Here is an 18,536-nt window from a genome sequence, read left to right as displayed (position 1 = left end):
ATAAAATTCAGGTTGGCAGCTCTACAGAAAGGGATCTGTACGTTTGAGCAAGATCTCCTAACTGTAGTACACCTCAAAGATGTCGAATTGTATATCTTAATGAACGAGGAACTTTACACATGTCTAATGTTTGTGATGGGGCAAACATTACCAATTTATAGTGTCTGCGTTTGTGATAAAACCAGCACCCAGAGTGTTAGATTAGCAGTTTCAGCACACTTGAAGTGTCAAATGATTCATGTTTCCCATATTGCTACAGCTCTGCTAAGCTGTGACCGTCTGGACCTGTTCCAAAGCGGTCGCTCCCCCACGCTCCCTGATCTCCATCTAGCGCCCACAGCTGAAGCGCTTTGCTGTTCTCGCTGCTGTGTCTGGTATCGTAGCCTTTCTCTCATAGCGCTTTCACCCGGATATACCGCCTAGCAACCTAGAATCGCTCTTTCTGCTCTCCTAGTAGCGTGATTTTGCTGAGTCATTGAATTTGCGTGCTGGTACATTTGGTGATTTCTCTGGATTTATTGTACTGTTATTGCCTGTGCCCCTGTATCGCTTTCTCTTTTGACCTCCATTTTGGCGTTGTGCATTCCCCTGACCCGCCTCTCCTCCCCGCTACCGCCTCCCAGCTGACCCTCCCACGCTCCGCCCCCTCCACTATCCATTTATGACAGATGTCCCAACGCGCAGCGTCCACACGCTGCGGCCGCGCCGAAGGTGCGCCAAACGTAAGCCCGTCTACGCCCGTCCGCGCCTGGACCGCGCCCAGCGCCAGACCCCCTGGTCCCCACAAGACCCACCCCTCCCGCATTACATACGACGCCTCCACCCTCTTAGCACTTAACCACGGCCAACTCCCTACCTGCGCCCAAGCTGCACCAGGACACACCCATGGACCCTTCACCTGCCACTCCTGCAAATTCACCTGCGTCAAGTCCCAAATCCACAAACACCAAACAGAGAGCCAACACCAACCACCTCAAATGCATCCTTCTCAACACCCGCTCGGTTCACAAACACGCCATCGACCTTTGGAATCTACTCGACACCATTTCGCCGGACATCGCCTTCCTAACAGAAACCTGGATGAATGCCTCTTCAGCTCCAGACATCACCATAGCCATCCCGGACGGCTACAAGATCATCCGTAAGGACCGCCCCATCCAAACAGGAGGAGGCATAGTCATCGTCCACAAGAACACCATCCGCGTCTCAACCAGCTCCGAAGACAACCTCGCTATCGCCAAACACCTTCACTTCCAGATCCACACCGACCCCAAGACAACACTTAGAGGCACCCTCCTCTACAGGCCACCAGGACCCCGCACTAGATTCAGCGAAGACATCACTGACTTCATCTCCCCACACGCCCTCCCTTCGCAAGAATACATTCTACTGGGAGACCTCAATTTCCACCTGGAAAAGAGCAACGACAGTAACACTACCTCCCTTCTGGACAACCTCGCCAACCTCGGACTCAAACAACTTGTTAACACCCCCACACACTATGCAGGACACACACTCGACCCTATCTTCACTTCCAGCAAGCATATCTCCTTCACGCACACCACACCCCTCCACTGGACAGACCACAGTTGCATCCACTTCATTTACAATAAGACCACGACCCACAACCACCCTCAACCAACTCTGCGAAGAAATTGGAACAAAATCACTGTCGACCAAATCTCCACATCACTGCTTCAAAAAACCCCGGCCTACTCAACGAACCCTAACCAAGCCGCCATCAACCTCACACAATGGTTAACCCATACCGCCGACAAACTAGCTCCCTTGAAAAAACATCAAATGAAACAAGGCAGCAAGAACGCCCCCTGGTTCAACGATGACCTCAAAAAATCCAAGAAGCTCTGTCGTTCCCTTGAAAAAACGTGGAAAAAAGACCCAAATGCTACCACCCAAGCCGCCTTCAAAAACGCCACCCGCAAACACCACCAACTAATCCGATCAGCCAAGAAATCAGCACTCAAAGACCGACTAGACAACAACGCCCACAACAGCAAGGAACTTTTCAACATCATCAAAGAATTCACCAACCCCACCGCCAGCTCCAACGACATCACCCCCTCTCAAGTCCTCTGCGACTCTCTCGCCTCATTCTTCCATAACAAAATCGCCAACATTCATAACAGCTTCGACAACCAACCCGTAAACCAGTCAACCTCACCCACCTCCGAACCTGTAACTCCTCCGATTAACCTTTTCAACTGGAACCCTATCACCACAGAAGACACCATTCACCTAATGAACTCCATCCACTCAGGATCCCCTACAGACCCATGCCCCCATCACATCTTCAACAAAGCTAACTCCATTATCGCACCCCATCTCCGAGACGTCATCAACTGCTCCCTCAACTCTGCCACATTCCCAGAAAGCTGGAAACACGCCGAACTTAGCGCCCTTCTGAAGAAACCCACAGCTGACCCCACCGATCTAAAAAATTACCGCCCCATCTCGCTCCTCCCATTCCCTGCCAAAGTCATTGAGAAAGCCGTCAACAATCAGCTCGCCGCCTTCCTCGAAACCAACAAATCACTTCACTCCTCAGTCTGGATTCCGCGCCAAACACAGCACCGAGACCGCCCTCATCGCAGCAACAGACGACATTCGAACACTACTGGACAACGGAGACACAGTCGCCCTCATCCTCCTTGACCTCTCCGCAGCATTCGACACAGTCTGCCATAGCACCCTGATACAACGCCTCAGAAACATCGGAATTCAAGGAAAAGCATTAGACTGGATCACCTCGTTCCTTGCTGGAAGAAGTCAGAGTCCGCCTCCCCCCTTTTAAGTCAGAGGCCACTGAAGTCATCTGAGGCGTCCCGCAAGGATCATCACTCAGCCCCACCCTCTTCAACGTCTACATGAGCCCCCTCGCAGCCATCGCACGCCAACACAACCTCAACATCATCTCATACGCTGATGACACTCAGCTGATCCTCTCACTCACCAAAGACCCAATCTCCGCCAAAACCAACCTACATGATGGGATGAAAGAAGTAGCCGAATGGATGAAGCAAAGCCATCTGAAACTGAACTCTGACAAAACAGAAGTCCTTATCTTAGGCTCACCCCCCCTCCGCCTGGGACGACTCCTGGTGGCCAACGGCACTAGGAAAAGCCCCCATACCGACGGACCACGCACGGAACCTGGGTATCATCCTGGACTCCTCACTCTCGATGACCAGACAAGTCAACGCCGTCTCTTCTTCATGCTTCAACATCCTACGCATGCTCAAAAAAACATTTCGCTGGATTCCCACCGAAACAAGAAAAACGGTCACCCACGCACTGGTTACTAGCCGTCTGGACTACGGAAACACCCTCTATGCCGGTACCACCGCGAAACAGCAGAAAAAACTCCAACACATCCAAAATGCTTCTGCCAGACTCATTCTTGACATCCCCGCACAGACCACATTTCCACTCACCTGAAAGACCTTCACTGGCTCCCTGTCAACAAGAGGATAACGTTCCGTCTCCTCACCCACGCACACAAAGCCCTATACGAACTTGGACCTGATTGTCTCAACACGCGCCTTTCCTTTTACACCCCCACCCGCCAGTTGCGTTCGTCCAACCAAGCCCTCGCCGCTGTACCGCGCATTCACAAAGCCACCATGGGGGGGAAGATCCTTCTCTTACTTAGCGGCCAAAACCTGGAATTCCCTTCCCACCCACCTCCGCCTCACTCAAAACCACCTAGCCTTCAGAAAACAGCTCAACCTGGATATTCGATAAGTAAACCTCCCCCTTCCTCAAGCGCCTTGAGACCCTCTGGGTATGTAGTGCGCTATATAAATTTCGACTTGACTTGATATTCACACTGCTGGGTGGCTAAGAGGCATGAGCAAGTTCATTTACACCTCGGGGTTGACAATCCACATGACATACCCCACCCCGTCTTGTCCCAAAAAAACCTACGTCTAGGAGCATAATAGGATGGATGGAAACTTGTAGCAATGACTCACTATACTAAAAATATTGCTGATATTACTGGAGTAGATGCACTGTCTGATAGCCGGGATGGTCCTTAGGATGCTGGGCATGATGGCATCATGATACGTTTGCAAGATTGCGTATGAGATCAACACAGAAATTACTCTCGGATCAGTGTACACAGTCAACAGAGGACTGAGACAATCTAGTGGTTGTTACAAGCAAATTTCAGAAATAACTGGACTGGTGATCACAGGAGAACATGGTGAAAGTGTGACAATCAGTAAAAGCAATCCCCTCGGTCATAGTATGCACAGATGCATCACATAGAATGTGGTGCGCACATTTAAAATCAGTGAATAAAACTTCTAGAATTAAACACTGTTTCAGCACTGACATCTTTTCTCTCACACGTATCGCAGAAAACAGTAAAAACTGAAACTGACAACACCCAACCAATTTTCAACCGTGCAAAACATAGGAACAAAACCCTAACCCCCCCTCGAAACTAGTTGCGGTAATATTGACATGGGCCAACAGCAAACCGATAGGGATTGTAGCCGTACACGTTCCAGGAGAGCAAAACATTGAGCCTATCCGCAAAGCAGACAAACAGGGATATCGCAAGAGGTACTAGAATTGATTTTCAAAGCATGGGGAACACCAGACATTGCTGTTTGCAACAACGGAACACAAGAAATGCTTTAACTTTGCATCCAATTATCCAGACATACACTGTTGAAAAACTGGTGCGTAATATTTGCAAAACGTCTTCCCTTTATGGCACTAATATCACCTGGGAGCCACAAATGTACACACACTCAAAAAACAAGCATTTACAATGCAACGGTTTCGCCTTTTCAAAAGTTAGAGCTATTGGCATTGTAAACACAAACACCAGAAGTACATGGAAGATAAATTAAATGAACAAAAGTAGAATTAAGAAAACTTGCAGCTGTCTTAAAATAACTGGAATAAACATGCAATAAAAAAATGAATTTAACAAAGGAATGGATGCCACCTGGTAACGACATTGTGTGCTGTTGTTTTAAAGTGCCAACATAAACGTCATGTTTAAAATCAAAATGCTGACCAACCTGAAGCAGTAAAACAATGTCTCAAAGGACATGGGAGGACCAGCTTGATATCAAGGTGTCGGCGCGCCTGCGCCCCCAGGGGGGCGGCTCCGGGCTCCCCATTATCAGATGGCCCGGGGGGGGTCCCTTTATCCGAGAGCCGCTTTGATCTCCCCGGGAGGACTGCTGGGTTTACAAAGTGAACTATTAAGGAGACATACTATCATCACAGAAGCCTCTGGTTTGTAAAACAAACCTCCTGGGCCCGCGTGAGGTGAAATGTCCGGATGAAGAAAGCGCAGGTCAGCCTGGAAGGAAATGAATGGGAGGGGCGCCGCTTTTATTATCATAGCTGCTTACGTCAAGGCCCCTACAAACACGGCAGGGAAATAAAACCTGTCGAAAAAGATTGCGTGAGCGTGATTTAATTTTGTTGTTGTTGAATTAATTAAAAGAGCCTGGCACACAACTAAAACTGCCAGCTCGGCACGGAGAGCGGGAGGGGGGGCGGGAAAGGCACGGACAGCGGGAGGGGGGGCGGGAAAGGCACGGACAGCGGGAGGAGGGGCGGGAAAGGCACGGACAGCGGTGCAATAAACCACTTTGTCAGATGTTATTCTTCTGTTACACAAACAGCAAGTCTCTCTAAAGAGCAAATCTGCCTAACAGCCGATTTCAAAACTAGGACCTTATATTGATTTAATGCACGGGTGCAGCTGAAAGCAAATTTTTGCATGCCATTTGTCAAACGCAAATAGGTCACCCTCCCCCAGTGTCAAAACGACATACAACTGCTGCAGAAAACTGCGAACCTCGTAGCCAAAGCGTCAGTTAACGGTTAACTCCCGCCATTAGAGCCTCGCACGCAAAGCTATCGTGCTTGGTGATGGGGCATGTGTTCTCACGAACCGTTAATTTCTAGCCAGGAGGCCCTTAAGCCGGTACATGGGCAGGAGTACTCCTGCAGGGCGGCTCAGGCGGAGAAACGCCGCGGCACAGCAGCAATGCGCATTAACGCCACGAGGAATCACCCCGTCATCGAGCCACCACCGCGAACAGCCGTTACTGGCAGCGGCGGCTCGCGGGGAAGGCAGCGTGGGCACGCACGGAGGGACAAAAGAGCCTGGCACACAACTAAAACTGCCAGCTCGGCACGGACAGCGGGAGGGGGGGCGTTGGAAAGGCACGGACAGCGGGAGGTTGGGCGGGAAAAGCACGGACAGCGGGAGGAGGGGCGGGAAAGGTACGGACAGCGGGAACAGCAAACGGCAAGAAAGAGAAGTCAAGAAAAAGCACTCACCTGGACTTCTTCCGGCGGCGGTCGGCCTGCAATGACCAAAACAAACCTCCCCCAAACAAAAAAAAAAGCACCGCCCACAGCCGCATGACGTAGGCAAAAGCCTAAAAGTCTCGAATGCCCACGAATCTGCTTCGGCTTTGACGGACAGATCTCTGTTCCAATGGCTAGCCTCCATTTATGGAGTTAGCCAATGGAACAGAGGGGCGGGACTACACTCCATACTCTAAACAAAAGCTTTCGCCTGCGCGAAACGCTGCTTGCGCAGCTTTCGACAGGCGAAACCTAACAAGGATTCCAACAGCTCGCAGTGGGCGTGTCAAGCATGGTCCTCTGACTCATTAACTTTAGTTCCAAACTAAGTCTTAAAGATATTAAAACCAACCAGATCTACTGAGGGGGACGAGTCTGTCACCCGGGTCCGGCCAGCCTCAACCTAGTGGCATGGCTCCTGAAACATAGGATTTGGGCACCTCTACATGCCTACAGAATGCATTAAGAAAACCACCCTCTTGTAAGTTTTATGCTGCTGTTTGGAAGCTGTGTATTTTGTGGTGTGCAAGAGCAAATGCAAGGTGTCTTTGTTAATGTACGAAGTCAACACTTTCACATACGTCTCTAAAAGAGCGCGTCGACTGTAGTGGTTTACCCCAGAACAGAAAAGTGGAAAAACTTCTTATAGCCTCGGTAATGGAAATATTTTTGTAAACACCAAAGAGAATACACCCCATTGAGATCATGGCTACTACTTTGAAGCATCGCATAAGGCTAACCTGAAACACCTCGCGTTAAATGTTATATTATTCTTGCATAAAGTGAGAAGTCCACACACCGGCTATTCAAAGACTATAGTGTACTAATGTAGAGATAGGATTATAATGAGAACAAACCCACACTGTATTCCTCAAGTATTGTCACATTTTAGGTCAGTCTGTTCATCTACCTGCTTTTTTTTTTAAATGAGCAAAAGATACTCTCTGAAAAAGTACTACATACTCTTATATGTGAGGAGAGCAGTTGTGTATTACTAAGAAGACACAAAAAATGAGGAAAACTGACCAATTCTCCCTTACGGGATCTTCATTGTTGGGAGCAGGTCCTTGTGCCCTCTTCCCCTGCAATGGCCCTTCTGTCGAGCCCGCAGTCCGCTACCCTCTGCTGCCTTCAAGTGTGTACCACCTCTCCTCGTTTTTCTGTCTTTTCTCTGCTCGCTCCTGCCCTCTCTTTTTCCTCTTTCTGCCCGTTATCTTGCCTCCATCTCGCTTCTGCCCTGTATTTTGCCTCTTTCTGCTAGTTTCTGACCTGGATTCTGACGTTGCATCCTCGGCTCCCACATACCCGTAGGGGTGACAGTGTTGTTCTTTACGAATGCTGAGCGATTGATTGTTCATTATAAGCACTGAGCAGTCCTGCCCACGTGCGAGATTCTGGAACACTCTTTCAAATGAAATATATTTCCCATTCACCTTTCCTTAGAGAGGCCAGATTTCATTTGAACTAAAATAATCTAGCAGCCTATAAAAACAGATCTAGGTGGCGTGGAAATAACCTCTCAAACTCTTTTTGAAAATTAAAGGCAAACACAGCGCAATCCAGCCGTGTAGGCTGCAGCTGTGTAAGGCTGAAGAGCTGACACTGCAGCTTCAATGGCTCACTGCCCTCCTCCAGTTTCCCATCATGCTTCTCGGTGGCAGTTGCTCCAGTTGTTGGGTTTTGTTTTCCAAAAGAGTCAAAGGGTACAACTACAGAAAAATATTATCTTCCTTTGTCCCTTTCCCTGAGGAGGAGGGTGGGCTGCTCATGATTTAACTGGGAAACTAGGATTACAGGTGAAAACGCATTCCTTCTCTGTTAGGGAATCCCCAGTGATAAGCGCTGAATATTATAGGAAAGAAAAATCTAACTGGAGAGGTTTTATAAGGAGGCGTGCCCTGCTTGGCCATGTCTTCTAGATTAATGGCTCGTAAAGGTATGACCATATCTCCAAGCGGCTGCCTTATGAATCTACGGAATGGGAATATTTCTCAGTAAAGCTGCAGTAGGCGCTTCATATCTAGGTCAGTGAGCTTTTGGTTTACCAGTCAGTCTTATTAGCTGTATCACCAAACATTAGATGAAAGGGCTGGTGAGAGAGACTGTTTTGAAATGGAGACCCGTTTGCATAAGGAATCATGAGTTGCAATTAATAGTTTAGGTATCCTAATATCTTTTGTTTTATCCATAAATATATATAGGCACCCTCCTCACTATTAATGTATGGCGGGATCTGTCCGGTGAGCAAGTAGAAAATAGGCTAACCAGTAAACCAGCGTCCCATCCTCTTCCTCCTGAATGTTGTCCTTTTCACCAGAGCCTGTCCCCTCCCTTCCACCAGTGCCTGTCCCCTCCCTTCCACCAGAGCCTGTTCCCTCACTTCCACCAGAGCCTGTTCCCTCACTTCCACCAGAGCCTGTCCCCTCCCTTCCACCAGTGCCTGTCCCCTCCCTTCCACCAGAGCCTGTTCCCTCACTTCCACCAGAGCCTGTTCCCTCACTTCCACCAGTGCCTGTCCCACCAGTGCTTGTCCCTTCCACCCGTGCTTTCCCCACTTTTTTAGTGCCTGTCCACCTCTCTCCTGCCAGCGCCCATCACCACCTTTTCCACCAGTATCTGCTTCTCCATTCATCCCTCCTCTGGTTTAGTTCACCCTTACTCTCTTCCACCAGACCATGTCCATCTGTGGCTGCCTCTTCCATCAATGTTTGTCTCTCTCTTTCCCTCATTACCTGCCTCCCCCTTTCTCTCCAGCCGTCACCTGGCTGCCAGGTTCTTCCACTGTCACCAAGTGCTCACTGTTGCAGATCAGTGCCTGCCTCCACCTCCTTCCATGCCTCAACATTCCACTCCTCGTATCCCTGGTTCTCCTGTGGATCGTGAGCCAGTAGAATGCAGAACCTGTAGTTGAGATGCTGCCATTGTTTACATCTTAGTAGGTGAGGCCTGAGCCCTTCTCACTGCCAGTGAGGCAGGCTGGTTCTACCAGTCGCCTGCACCTCTTGCTGAAAGCGGGGGGCGTGTGCATGCATGTGTTTGGTTGGGCACACCTGTGTGTATGGGTGCCCAGGCACTCTCCCTTCACTGGCAGTCCAGTACCTGTCCCTCTTCTCCCTTCCCTGTAAAAGGTGACGTGGATGAATCCTACACGCGTTATAGATATCTTGGACCCCAGATGCCCCCTCTATGCTAGCTGTTGGTGTGCTGGAGTGACCTCTCTTGGGATAGGGTGTGCTGCAGGTATCCAAGTGTCCACTGGATGGCAGTGCTGTGCTTCCTATGCGAGTGCTATGCTTCCTGCTGCCTTGTGTTGTCCATCTCACCAGCTCCAAGCAACAGAAACCAATCTGCGTGGGTTCTTTGTTTGAGAGCTTCACCGATTTGAGGTGTGAATAGACCGACCCTGCTCTTTCAGGTCGCAGCTTAGGAGCTGTGTGTACCCAGTGAGATAGGCCTGCTGTGCAAACTGAGTCTGTAACCTGGGGGACGGCTGTGTCTTCAGAGGCACAACGAACTTGAGGGATAGCCCTTCTGTGTGTGTCCAGTCAGTGTGCTCTTGTGTACACTGTGAGATTTGTTGTTAGAGCCCCCCAGACGGTACTTGGTGTAAGCATGTAGCTCTCGAGAGCCGTTCTTGTAATTGTAGCGTTCAGGCTGTCTGCCTGTGCTGTGCACACCAGTGATGTGCCCTCTGTTTGAGGCCCTAGCTTTTATGCTTTGTGTGCCCTATGTTACTCTGTGTGAGGCCCTAGCCTGTATGCCTTGTGTATTCTGTGATGCCTTGTGTGTGAGACCCTAGCCTGAATGCTTTGTGTATTCTGTGATGCCTTCTGTGCGAGGCCCTAGCCTGTATGCCTTGTGTATACTGTCATACCCTCTGTGTGAGGCCCTAGCCTGTATGCCTTGTGTATTCTGTGATGCCTTGTGTGTGAGGCCCTAGCCTGTATGCCTTGTGTATTCTGTGATGCCTTCTGTGTGAGGCGCTAGCCTGAATGCCTTGTGTATTCTGTGATGCCTTGTGTGTGAGGCCCTAGCCTGTAAGCCTTGTGTATACTGTCATACCCTCTGTGTGAGGCCCTAGCCTGTATGCCTTGTGTATTCTGTGATGCCTTGTGTGTGAGGCCCTAGCCTGTATGCCTTGTGTATTCTGTGATGCCTTCTGTGTGAGGCGCTAGCCTGAATGCCTTGTGTATTCTGTGATGCCTTCTGTGTGAGGCGCTAGCCTGAATGCCTTGTGTATTCTGTGATGCCTTGTGTGTGAGGCCCTAGCCTGTATGCCTTGTGTATTCTGTGATGCCTTCTGTGTGAGGCGCTAGCCTGTATGCCTTTTGTATTCTGTGATGCCTTCTGTGTGAGGCGCTAGCCTGAATGCCTTGTGTATTCTGTGATGCCTTCTGTGTGAGGCGCTAGCCTGAATGCCTTGTGTACCTCTTTATTGTGAGTCCTTTTGTGTGAGACCCTAGCCTGTATGCTTTGTGTACCCTCTTGTTAGATGACCTCTGTGTCCGGCCCTAGCCTGTATGCTTTGTGTATTCTGTGATACCCTGTGTGAGGCCCTAGCCTGTATGCTTTATGCATTCAGGCATACCCTCTGTGTGAGGCCCTAGCGTGTATGCTTTGTGTACTTTTACTTGGTAAAATACTCTTTGTGGGGGTATGCAAGGTCAAGCGCACACAACCTAAGTAAATTCAATGGTTGGTTGTGTATCTTTTGATGAAAGGATAAGATCAGACTTCACTTTAGTTGTTTCTTTCCTTATTTATTTTATCCATTGACAGTGTTTGTTATTACATGAAAACCGGCTGGTTTTCATGTAATAACAAACACTGTCAATAGATAAAATAAATAAGGAAAGAAACAACTAAAGTGAAGTCTGATCTTATCCTTTCATCAAAAGATACACAACCAACCATTGAATTTACTTAGGTTGTGTGCGCTTGACCTTGCATACAGACATACAGAAGGCAGAGCTCCTCTCCTCCTTCTCTTCCAGAGAACAGGGTTATCTCTGATCAAGCAGCACCGACCACTACTAGCTACAAAAATTACCTCATACCTGCTATCTGTTGAGCGCCGTGCTATTTCTGAACATTGTGATAACCCTACGCTGAACTTTGTACTCTTTGTGGGGGATTTAACCTGCATGTTTTGTGTACCTCTTTCTTGCGAGATACCCTCTGTGTGAGGTCCTAGCCTGTATGCTTTGTGTACTTCTCCTTGGTAAAATACTCTTTGTGGGGGGTTTAGCCTGTATGTTTTGTGTACCTCTTTCTTGTGACATACCCTCGGTGTGAGGTCCTAGCCTGTATGCTTTGTGTACTTTACTCCTTAGGACTACCCTCTGTGTGAGGCCCTAGCCTGTATGCTTTGTGTACTTTACTCCTTAGGACTACCCTCGGTGTGAGGCCCTAGCCTGTATGCTTTGTGTACTTTACTCCTTAGGACTACCCTCGGTGTGAGGCCCTAGCCTGTATGCTTTGTGTACTTTACTCCTTAGGACTACCCTCTGTGTAAGGCCCTAGCCTGTATGCTTTGTGTACTTTACTCCTTAGGACTACCCTCTGTGTGAGGTCCTAGCCTGTATGCTTTGTGTACTTCTCCTTGGTAAAATACTCTTTGTGGGGGTTTTAGCCTGTATGTTTTGTGTACTTTACTCCTTAGGACTACCCTCTGTGTGAGGTCCTAGCCTGTATGCTTTGTGTACTTTACTCCTTAGGACTACCCTCTGTGTGAGGCCCTAGCCTGTATGCTTTGTGTACTTTACTCCTTAGGACTACCCTCTGTGTGAGGCCCTAGCCTGTATGCTTTGTGTACTTTACTCCTTAGGACTACCCTCTGTGTGAGGCACTAGCCTGTATGCTTTGTGTACTTTACTCCTTAGGACTACCCTCTGTGTGAGGTCCTAGCCTGTATGCTTTGTGTACTTCTCCTTGGTAAAATACTCTTTGTGGGGGTTTTAGCCTGTATGTTTTGTGTACTTTACTCCTTAGGACTACCCTCTGTGTGAGGTCCTAGCCTGTATGCTTTGTGTACTTTACTCCTTAGGACTACCCTCTGTGTGAGGTCCTAGCCTGTATGCTTTGTGTACTTTACTCCTTAGGACTACCCTCGGTGTGAGGCCCTAGCCTGTATGCTTTGTGTACTTTACTCCTTAGGACTACCCTCTGTGTGAGGCCCTAGCCTGTATGCTTTGTGTACTTTACTCCTTAGGACTACCCTCTGTGTGAGGTCCTAGCCTGTATGCTTTGTGTACTTTACTCCTTAGGACTACCCTCTGTGTGAGGTCCTAGCCTGTATGCTTTGTGTACTTTACTCCTTAGGACTACCCTCTGTGTGAGGCCCTAGCCTGTATGCTTTGTGTACTTTACTCCTTAGGACTACCCTCGGTGTGAGGCCCTAGCCTGTATGCTTTGTGTACTTTACTCCTTAGGACTACCCTCTGTGTGAGGCCCTAGCCTGTATGCTTTGTGTACTTTACTCCTTAGGACTACCCTCTGTGTGAGGCCCTAGCCTGTATGCTTTGTGTACTTTACTCCTTAGGACTACCCTCTGTGTGAGGCCCTAGCCTGTATGCTTTGTGTACTTTACTCCTTAGGACTACCCTCTGTGTGAGGCCCTAGCCTGTATGCTTTGTGTACTTTACTCCTTAGGACTACCCTCTGTGTAAGGCCCTGGCCTGTATGCTTTGTGTACTTTACTCCTTAGGACTACCCTCTGTGTGAGGTCCTAGCCTGTATGCTTTGTGTACTTTACTCCTTAGGACTACCCTCGGTGTGAGGCCCTAGCCTGTATGCTTTGTGTACTTTACTCCTTAGGACTACCCTCTGTGTGAGGTCCTAGCCTGTATGCTTTGTGTACTTTACTCCTTAGGACTACCCTCTGTGTAAGGCCCTGGCCTGTATGCTTTGTGTACTTTACTCCTTAGGACTACCCTCTGTGTGAGGTCCTAGCCTGTATGCTTTGTGTACTTTACTCCTTAGGACTACCCTCTGTGTAAGGCCCTAGCCTGTATGCTTTGTGTACTTTACTCCTTAGGACTACCCTCTGTGTGAGGCACTAGCCTGTATGCTTTGTGTACTTCTCCTTGGTAAAATACTCTTTGTGGGGGGTTTAGCCTGTATGTTTTGTGTACTTTACTCCTTAGGACTACCCTCTGTGTGAGGTCCTAGCCTGTATGCTTTGTGTACTTTACTCCTTAGGACTACCCTCTGTGTGAGGTCCTAGCCTGTATGCTTTGTGTACTTTACTCCTTAGGACTACCCTCGGTGTGAGGCCCTAGCCTGTATGCTTTGTGTACTTTACTCCTTAGGACTACCCTCGGTGTGAGGCCCTAGCCTGTATGCTTTGTGTACTTTACTCCTTAGGACTACCCTCTGTGTGAGGCCCTAGCCTGTATGCTTTGTGTACTTTACTCCTTAGGACTACCCTCTGTGTGAGGTCCTAGCCTGTATGCTTTGTGTACTTTACTCCTTAGGACTACCCTCGGTGTGAGGCCCTAGCCTGTATGCTTTGTGTACTTTACTCCTTAGGACTACCCTCGGTGTGAGGCCCTAGCCTGTATGCTTTGTGTACTTTACTCCTTAGGACTACCCTCTGTGTGAGGCCCTAGCCTGTATGCTTTGTGTACTTTACTCCTTAGGACTACCCTCTGTGTGAGGCCCTAGCCTGTATGCTTTGTGTACTTTACTCCTTAGGACTACCCTCTGTGTGAGGCCCTAGCCTGTATGCTTTGTGTACTTTACTCCTTAGGACTACCCTCGGTGTGAGGCCCTAGCCTGTATGCTTTGTGTACTTTACTCCTTAGGACTACCCTCTGTGTGAGGTCCTAGCCTGTATGCTTTGTGTACTTTACTCCTTAGGACTACCCTCTGTGTAAGGCCCTGGCCTGTATGCTTTGTGTACTTTACTCCTTAGGACTACCCTCTGTGTGAGGTCCTAGCCTGTATGCTTTGTGTACTTTACTCCTTAGGACTACCCTCTGTGTAAGGCCCTAGCCTGTATGCTTTGTGTACTTTACTCCTTAGGACTACCCTCTGTGTGAGGCACTAGCCTGTATGCTTTGTGTACTTCTCCTTGGTAAAATACTCTTTGTGGGGGGTTTAGCCTGTATGTTTTGTGTACTTTACTCCTTAGGACTACCCTCTGTGTGAGGTCCTAGCCTGTATGCTTTGTGTACTTTACTCCTTAGGACTACCCTCTGTGTGAGGTCCTAGCCTGTATGCTTTGTGTACTTTACTCCTTAGGACTACCCTCGGTGTGAGGCCCTAGCCTGTATGCTTTGTGTACTTTACTCCTTAGGACTACCCTCGGTGTGAGGCCCTAGCCTGTATGCTTTGTGTACTTTACTCCTTAGGACTACCCTCTGTGTGAGGCCCTAGCCTGTATGCTTTGTGTACTTTACTCCTTAGGACTACCCTCTGTGTGAGGCCCTAGCCTGTATGCTTTGTGTACTTTACTCCTTAGGACTACCCTCTGTGTGAGGCCCTAGCCTGTATGCTTTGTGTACTTTACTCCTTAGGACTACCCTCTGTGTAAGGCCCTGGCCTGTATGCTTTGTGTACTTTACTCCTTAGGACTACCCTCTGTGTGAGGTCCTAGCCTGTATGCTTTGTGTACTTTACTCCTTAGGACTACCCTCGGTGTGAGGCCCTAGCCTGTATGCTTTGTGTACTTTACTCCTTAGGACTACCCTCTGTGTGAGGTCCTAGCCTGTATGCTTTGTGTACTTTACTCCTTAGGACTACCCTCTGTGTAAGGCCCTGGCCTGTATGCTTTGTGTACTTTACTCCTTAGGACTACCCTCTGTGTGAGGCCCTAGCCTGTATGCTTTGTGTACTTTACTCCTTAGGACTACCCTCTGTGTGAGGTCCTAGCCTGTATGCTTTGTGTACTTTACTCCTTAGGACTACCCTCTGTGTGAGGCCCTAGCCTGTATGCTTTGTGTACTTTACTCCTTAGGACATACCCTCTGTGTGAGGCCCTAGCCTGTATGCTTTGTGTACTTTACTCCTTAGGACTACCCTCTGTGTGAGGCCCTAGCCTGTATGCTTTGTGTACTTTACTCCTTAGGACATACCCTCTGTGTGAGGCCCTAGCCTGTATGCTTTGTGTACTTTACTCCTTAGGACTACCCTCTGTGTAAGGCCCTGGCCTGTATGCTTTGTGTACTTTACTCCTTAGGACTACCCTCTGTGTGAGGCCCTAGCCTGTATGCTTTGTGTACTTTACTCCTTAGGACTACCCTCTGTGTGAGGTCCTAGCCTGTATGCTTTGTGTACTTTACTCCGTAGGACTACCCTCTGTGTGAGGCCCTAGCCTGTATGCTTTGTGTACTTTACTCCTTAGGACATACCCTCTGTGTGAGGCCCTAGCCTGTATGCTTTGTGTACTTTACTCCTTAGGACTACCCTCTGTGTGAGGCACTAGCCTGTATGCTTTGTGTACTTCTCCTTGGTCAAATACTCTTTGTGGGGGGTTTAGCCTGTATGTTTTGTGTACCTCTTTCTTGCGAGATACCCTCTGTGTAAGGCCCTAGCCTGTATGCTTTGTGTACTTTACTCCTTAGGACTACCCTCTGTGTAAGGCCCTAGCCTGTATGCTTTGTGTACTTTACTCCTTAGGACTACCCTCTGTGTGAGGCCCTAGCCTGTATGCTTTGTGTACTTTACTCCTTAGGACTACCCTCTGTGTGAGGCACTAGCCTGTATGCTTTGTGTACTTTACTCCTTAGGACTACCCTCTGTGTGAGGCACTAGCCTGTATGCTTTGTGTACTTCTCCTTGGTAAAATACTCTTTGTGGGGGGTTTAGCCTGTATGTTTTGTGTACCTCTTTCTTGCGAGATACCCTCTGTGTAAGGCCCTAGCCTGTATGCTTTGTGTACTTTACTCCTTAGGACTACCCTCTGTGTGAGGCACTAGCCTGTATGCTTTGTGTACTTCTCCTTGGTAAAATACTCTTTGTGGGGGGTTTAGCCTGTATGTTTTGTGTACCTCTTTCTTGCGAGATACCCTCTGTGTAAGGCCCTAGCCTGTATGCTTTGTGTACTTTACTCCTTAGGACTACCCTCTGTGTGAGGCACTAGCCTGTATGCTTTGTGTACTTCTCCTTGGTAAAATACTCTTTGTGGGGGGTTTAGCCTGTATGTTTTGTGTACCTCTTTCTTGCGAGATACCCTCTGTGTGAGGCCCTAGCCTGTATGCTTTGTGTACTTTACTCCTTGCGACATACCCTCGGTGTGAGGCCCTAGCCTGTATGCTTTGTGTACTTTACTCCTTGCGACATACCCTCTGTGTGAGGCCCTAGCCTGTATGCTTTGTGTACTTTACTCCTTGCGACATACCCTCTGTGTGAGGCCCTGGCCTGTATGCTTTGTGTACTTTACTCCTTAGGACTACCCTCTGTGTAAGGCCCTAGCCTGTATGCTTTGTGTACTTTACTCCTTAGGACTACCCTCTGTGTAAGGCCCTAGCCTGTATGCTTTGTGTACTTTACTCCTTAGGACTACCCTCTGTGTAAGGCCCTAGCCTGTATGCTTTGTGTACTTTACTCCTTAGGACTACCCTCTGTGTGAGGCCCTAGCCTGTATGCTTTGTGTACTTTACTCCTTAGGACTACCCTCTGTGTAAGGCCCTAGCCTGTATGCTTTGTGTACTTTACTCCTTAGGACTACCCTCTGTGTGAGGCCCTAGCCTGTATGCTTTGTGTACTTTACTCCTTAGGACTACCCTCTGTGTAAGGCCCTAGCCTGTATGCTTTGTGTACTTTACTCCTTAGGACTACCCTCTGTGTGAGGCCCTAGCCTGTATGCTTTGTGTACTTTACTCCTTAGGACTACCCTCTGTGTGAGGCACTAGCCTGTATGCTTTGTGTACTTCTCCTTGGTAAAATACTCTTTGTGGGGGGTTTAGCCTGTATGTTTTGTGTACCTCTTTCTTGCGAGATACCCTCTGTGTAAGGCCCTAGCCTGTATGCTTTGTGTACTTTACTCCTTAGGACTACCCTCTGTGTGAGGCACTAGCCTGTATGCTTTGTGTACTTCTCCTTGGTAAAATACTCTTTGTGGGGGGTTTAGCCTGTATGTTTTGTGTACCTCTTTCTTGCGAGATACCCTCTGTGTAAGGCCCTAGCCTGTATGCTTTGTGTACTTTACTCCTTGCGACATACCCTCTGTGTGAGGCCCTAGCCTGTATGCTTTGTGTACTTTACTCCTTGCGACATACCCTCTGTGTGAGGCCCTAGCCTGTATGCTTTGTGTAATTTACTCCTTGCGACATACCCTCTGTGTGAGGCCCTAGCCTGTATGCTTTGTGTACTTTACTCCTCAGGACATACCCTCTGTGTGAGGCACTAGCCTTTGTTTTTTGTACCTCTTGTAATATAGCCCCTGTGAGACCTTCGCCTGTATCCTTTCTCTACCCTTTCTGAGACCCTGCCTTGCATAGTTTGTGTACGTCTTTCCTGTGTGAGGCCCCAGTCTGAATGCTTGGTGTACCCGAGGGGTTTATATCTTTCTCTTTAGTCCTCAAAAGGTTCCATTTGTGTGGTCTTTGCTGAGCCCCCTTTACACCTGCCACTCAGGCCTTTATACTTCTCGACTCCCCCTTCGCCATGACCTTTATCTCCCTCCTTTGTGTCCCGCGAGCAGTGCCTCTTATGTGCTCCTTGCTGAGCTCCCCACACTTTGCTCCACCCCCACTATGGCCCCCACCCTATGGTACTCCTCTCGTACCTGAGCCCCTCACCCCTCAGAGGTGTTTGTCTCAGCCCCGCTGGGCCTGGTTCTAATTCACATCATCGGTGTGCTGTCAGACTGAGGAAAGCGGCTTCTGTGTCTTCGTCTTCCCACCAGGGTCTCTGGGGAAATAATGCGAGCGACAGGCTTTAAAAAGATGCGGTGCGCGAAAAAATCAATAATGTGCTAAATAGCTGTCTCAGGCCTGCAGAAGGCAGAACCCAGGGTCCGTTGGAGCCCTTGGTGAGACCGCAGTGGAGGGACTGTGGCGGTTCTTTCTCCTTATGCACCATTGTTGGAAAGTGGGTTATTGATAGAGGCAAATGTAGGTCTGCCACTGGCAATAAGGCCACTAACGCATGATAGGACTCAGCATAGGTCTTAGAAAATTATTCCTTTGCTCAGCCCTTGGTAACGTGGCTGCGAGCAGACAGGC

The 18,536-nt window shown here is 48.9% G+C and overlaps 1 protein-coding gene across 1 annotated transcript in view; it reads left to right on the top strand.

Annotated features, from left to right (window-relative positions):
- The window catches only part of GPR107 (G protein-coupled receptor 107), a 315,329-nt gene that overhangs the window by 188,311 nt on the left and 108,482 nt on the right, over nucleotides 1–18,536 (top strand). The window lies entirely within an intron of this gene.

This window comes from Lissotriton helveticus, chromosome 5_1, assembly GCF_964261635.1.
Source record: "Lissotriton helveticus chromosome 5_1, aLisHel1.1, whole genome shotgun sequence".
NCBI classification, from domain to species: domain Eukaryota; kingdom Metazoa; phylum Chordata; class Amphibia; order Caudata; family Salamandridae; genus Lissotriton; species Lissotriton helveticus.
Note: the sequence above shows the minus strand (reverse complement) of the source record. Positions and strands in the feature narration are given on the sequence as shown.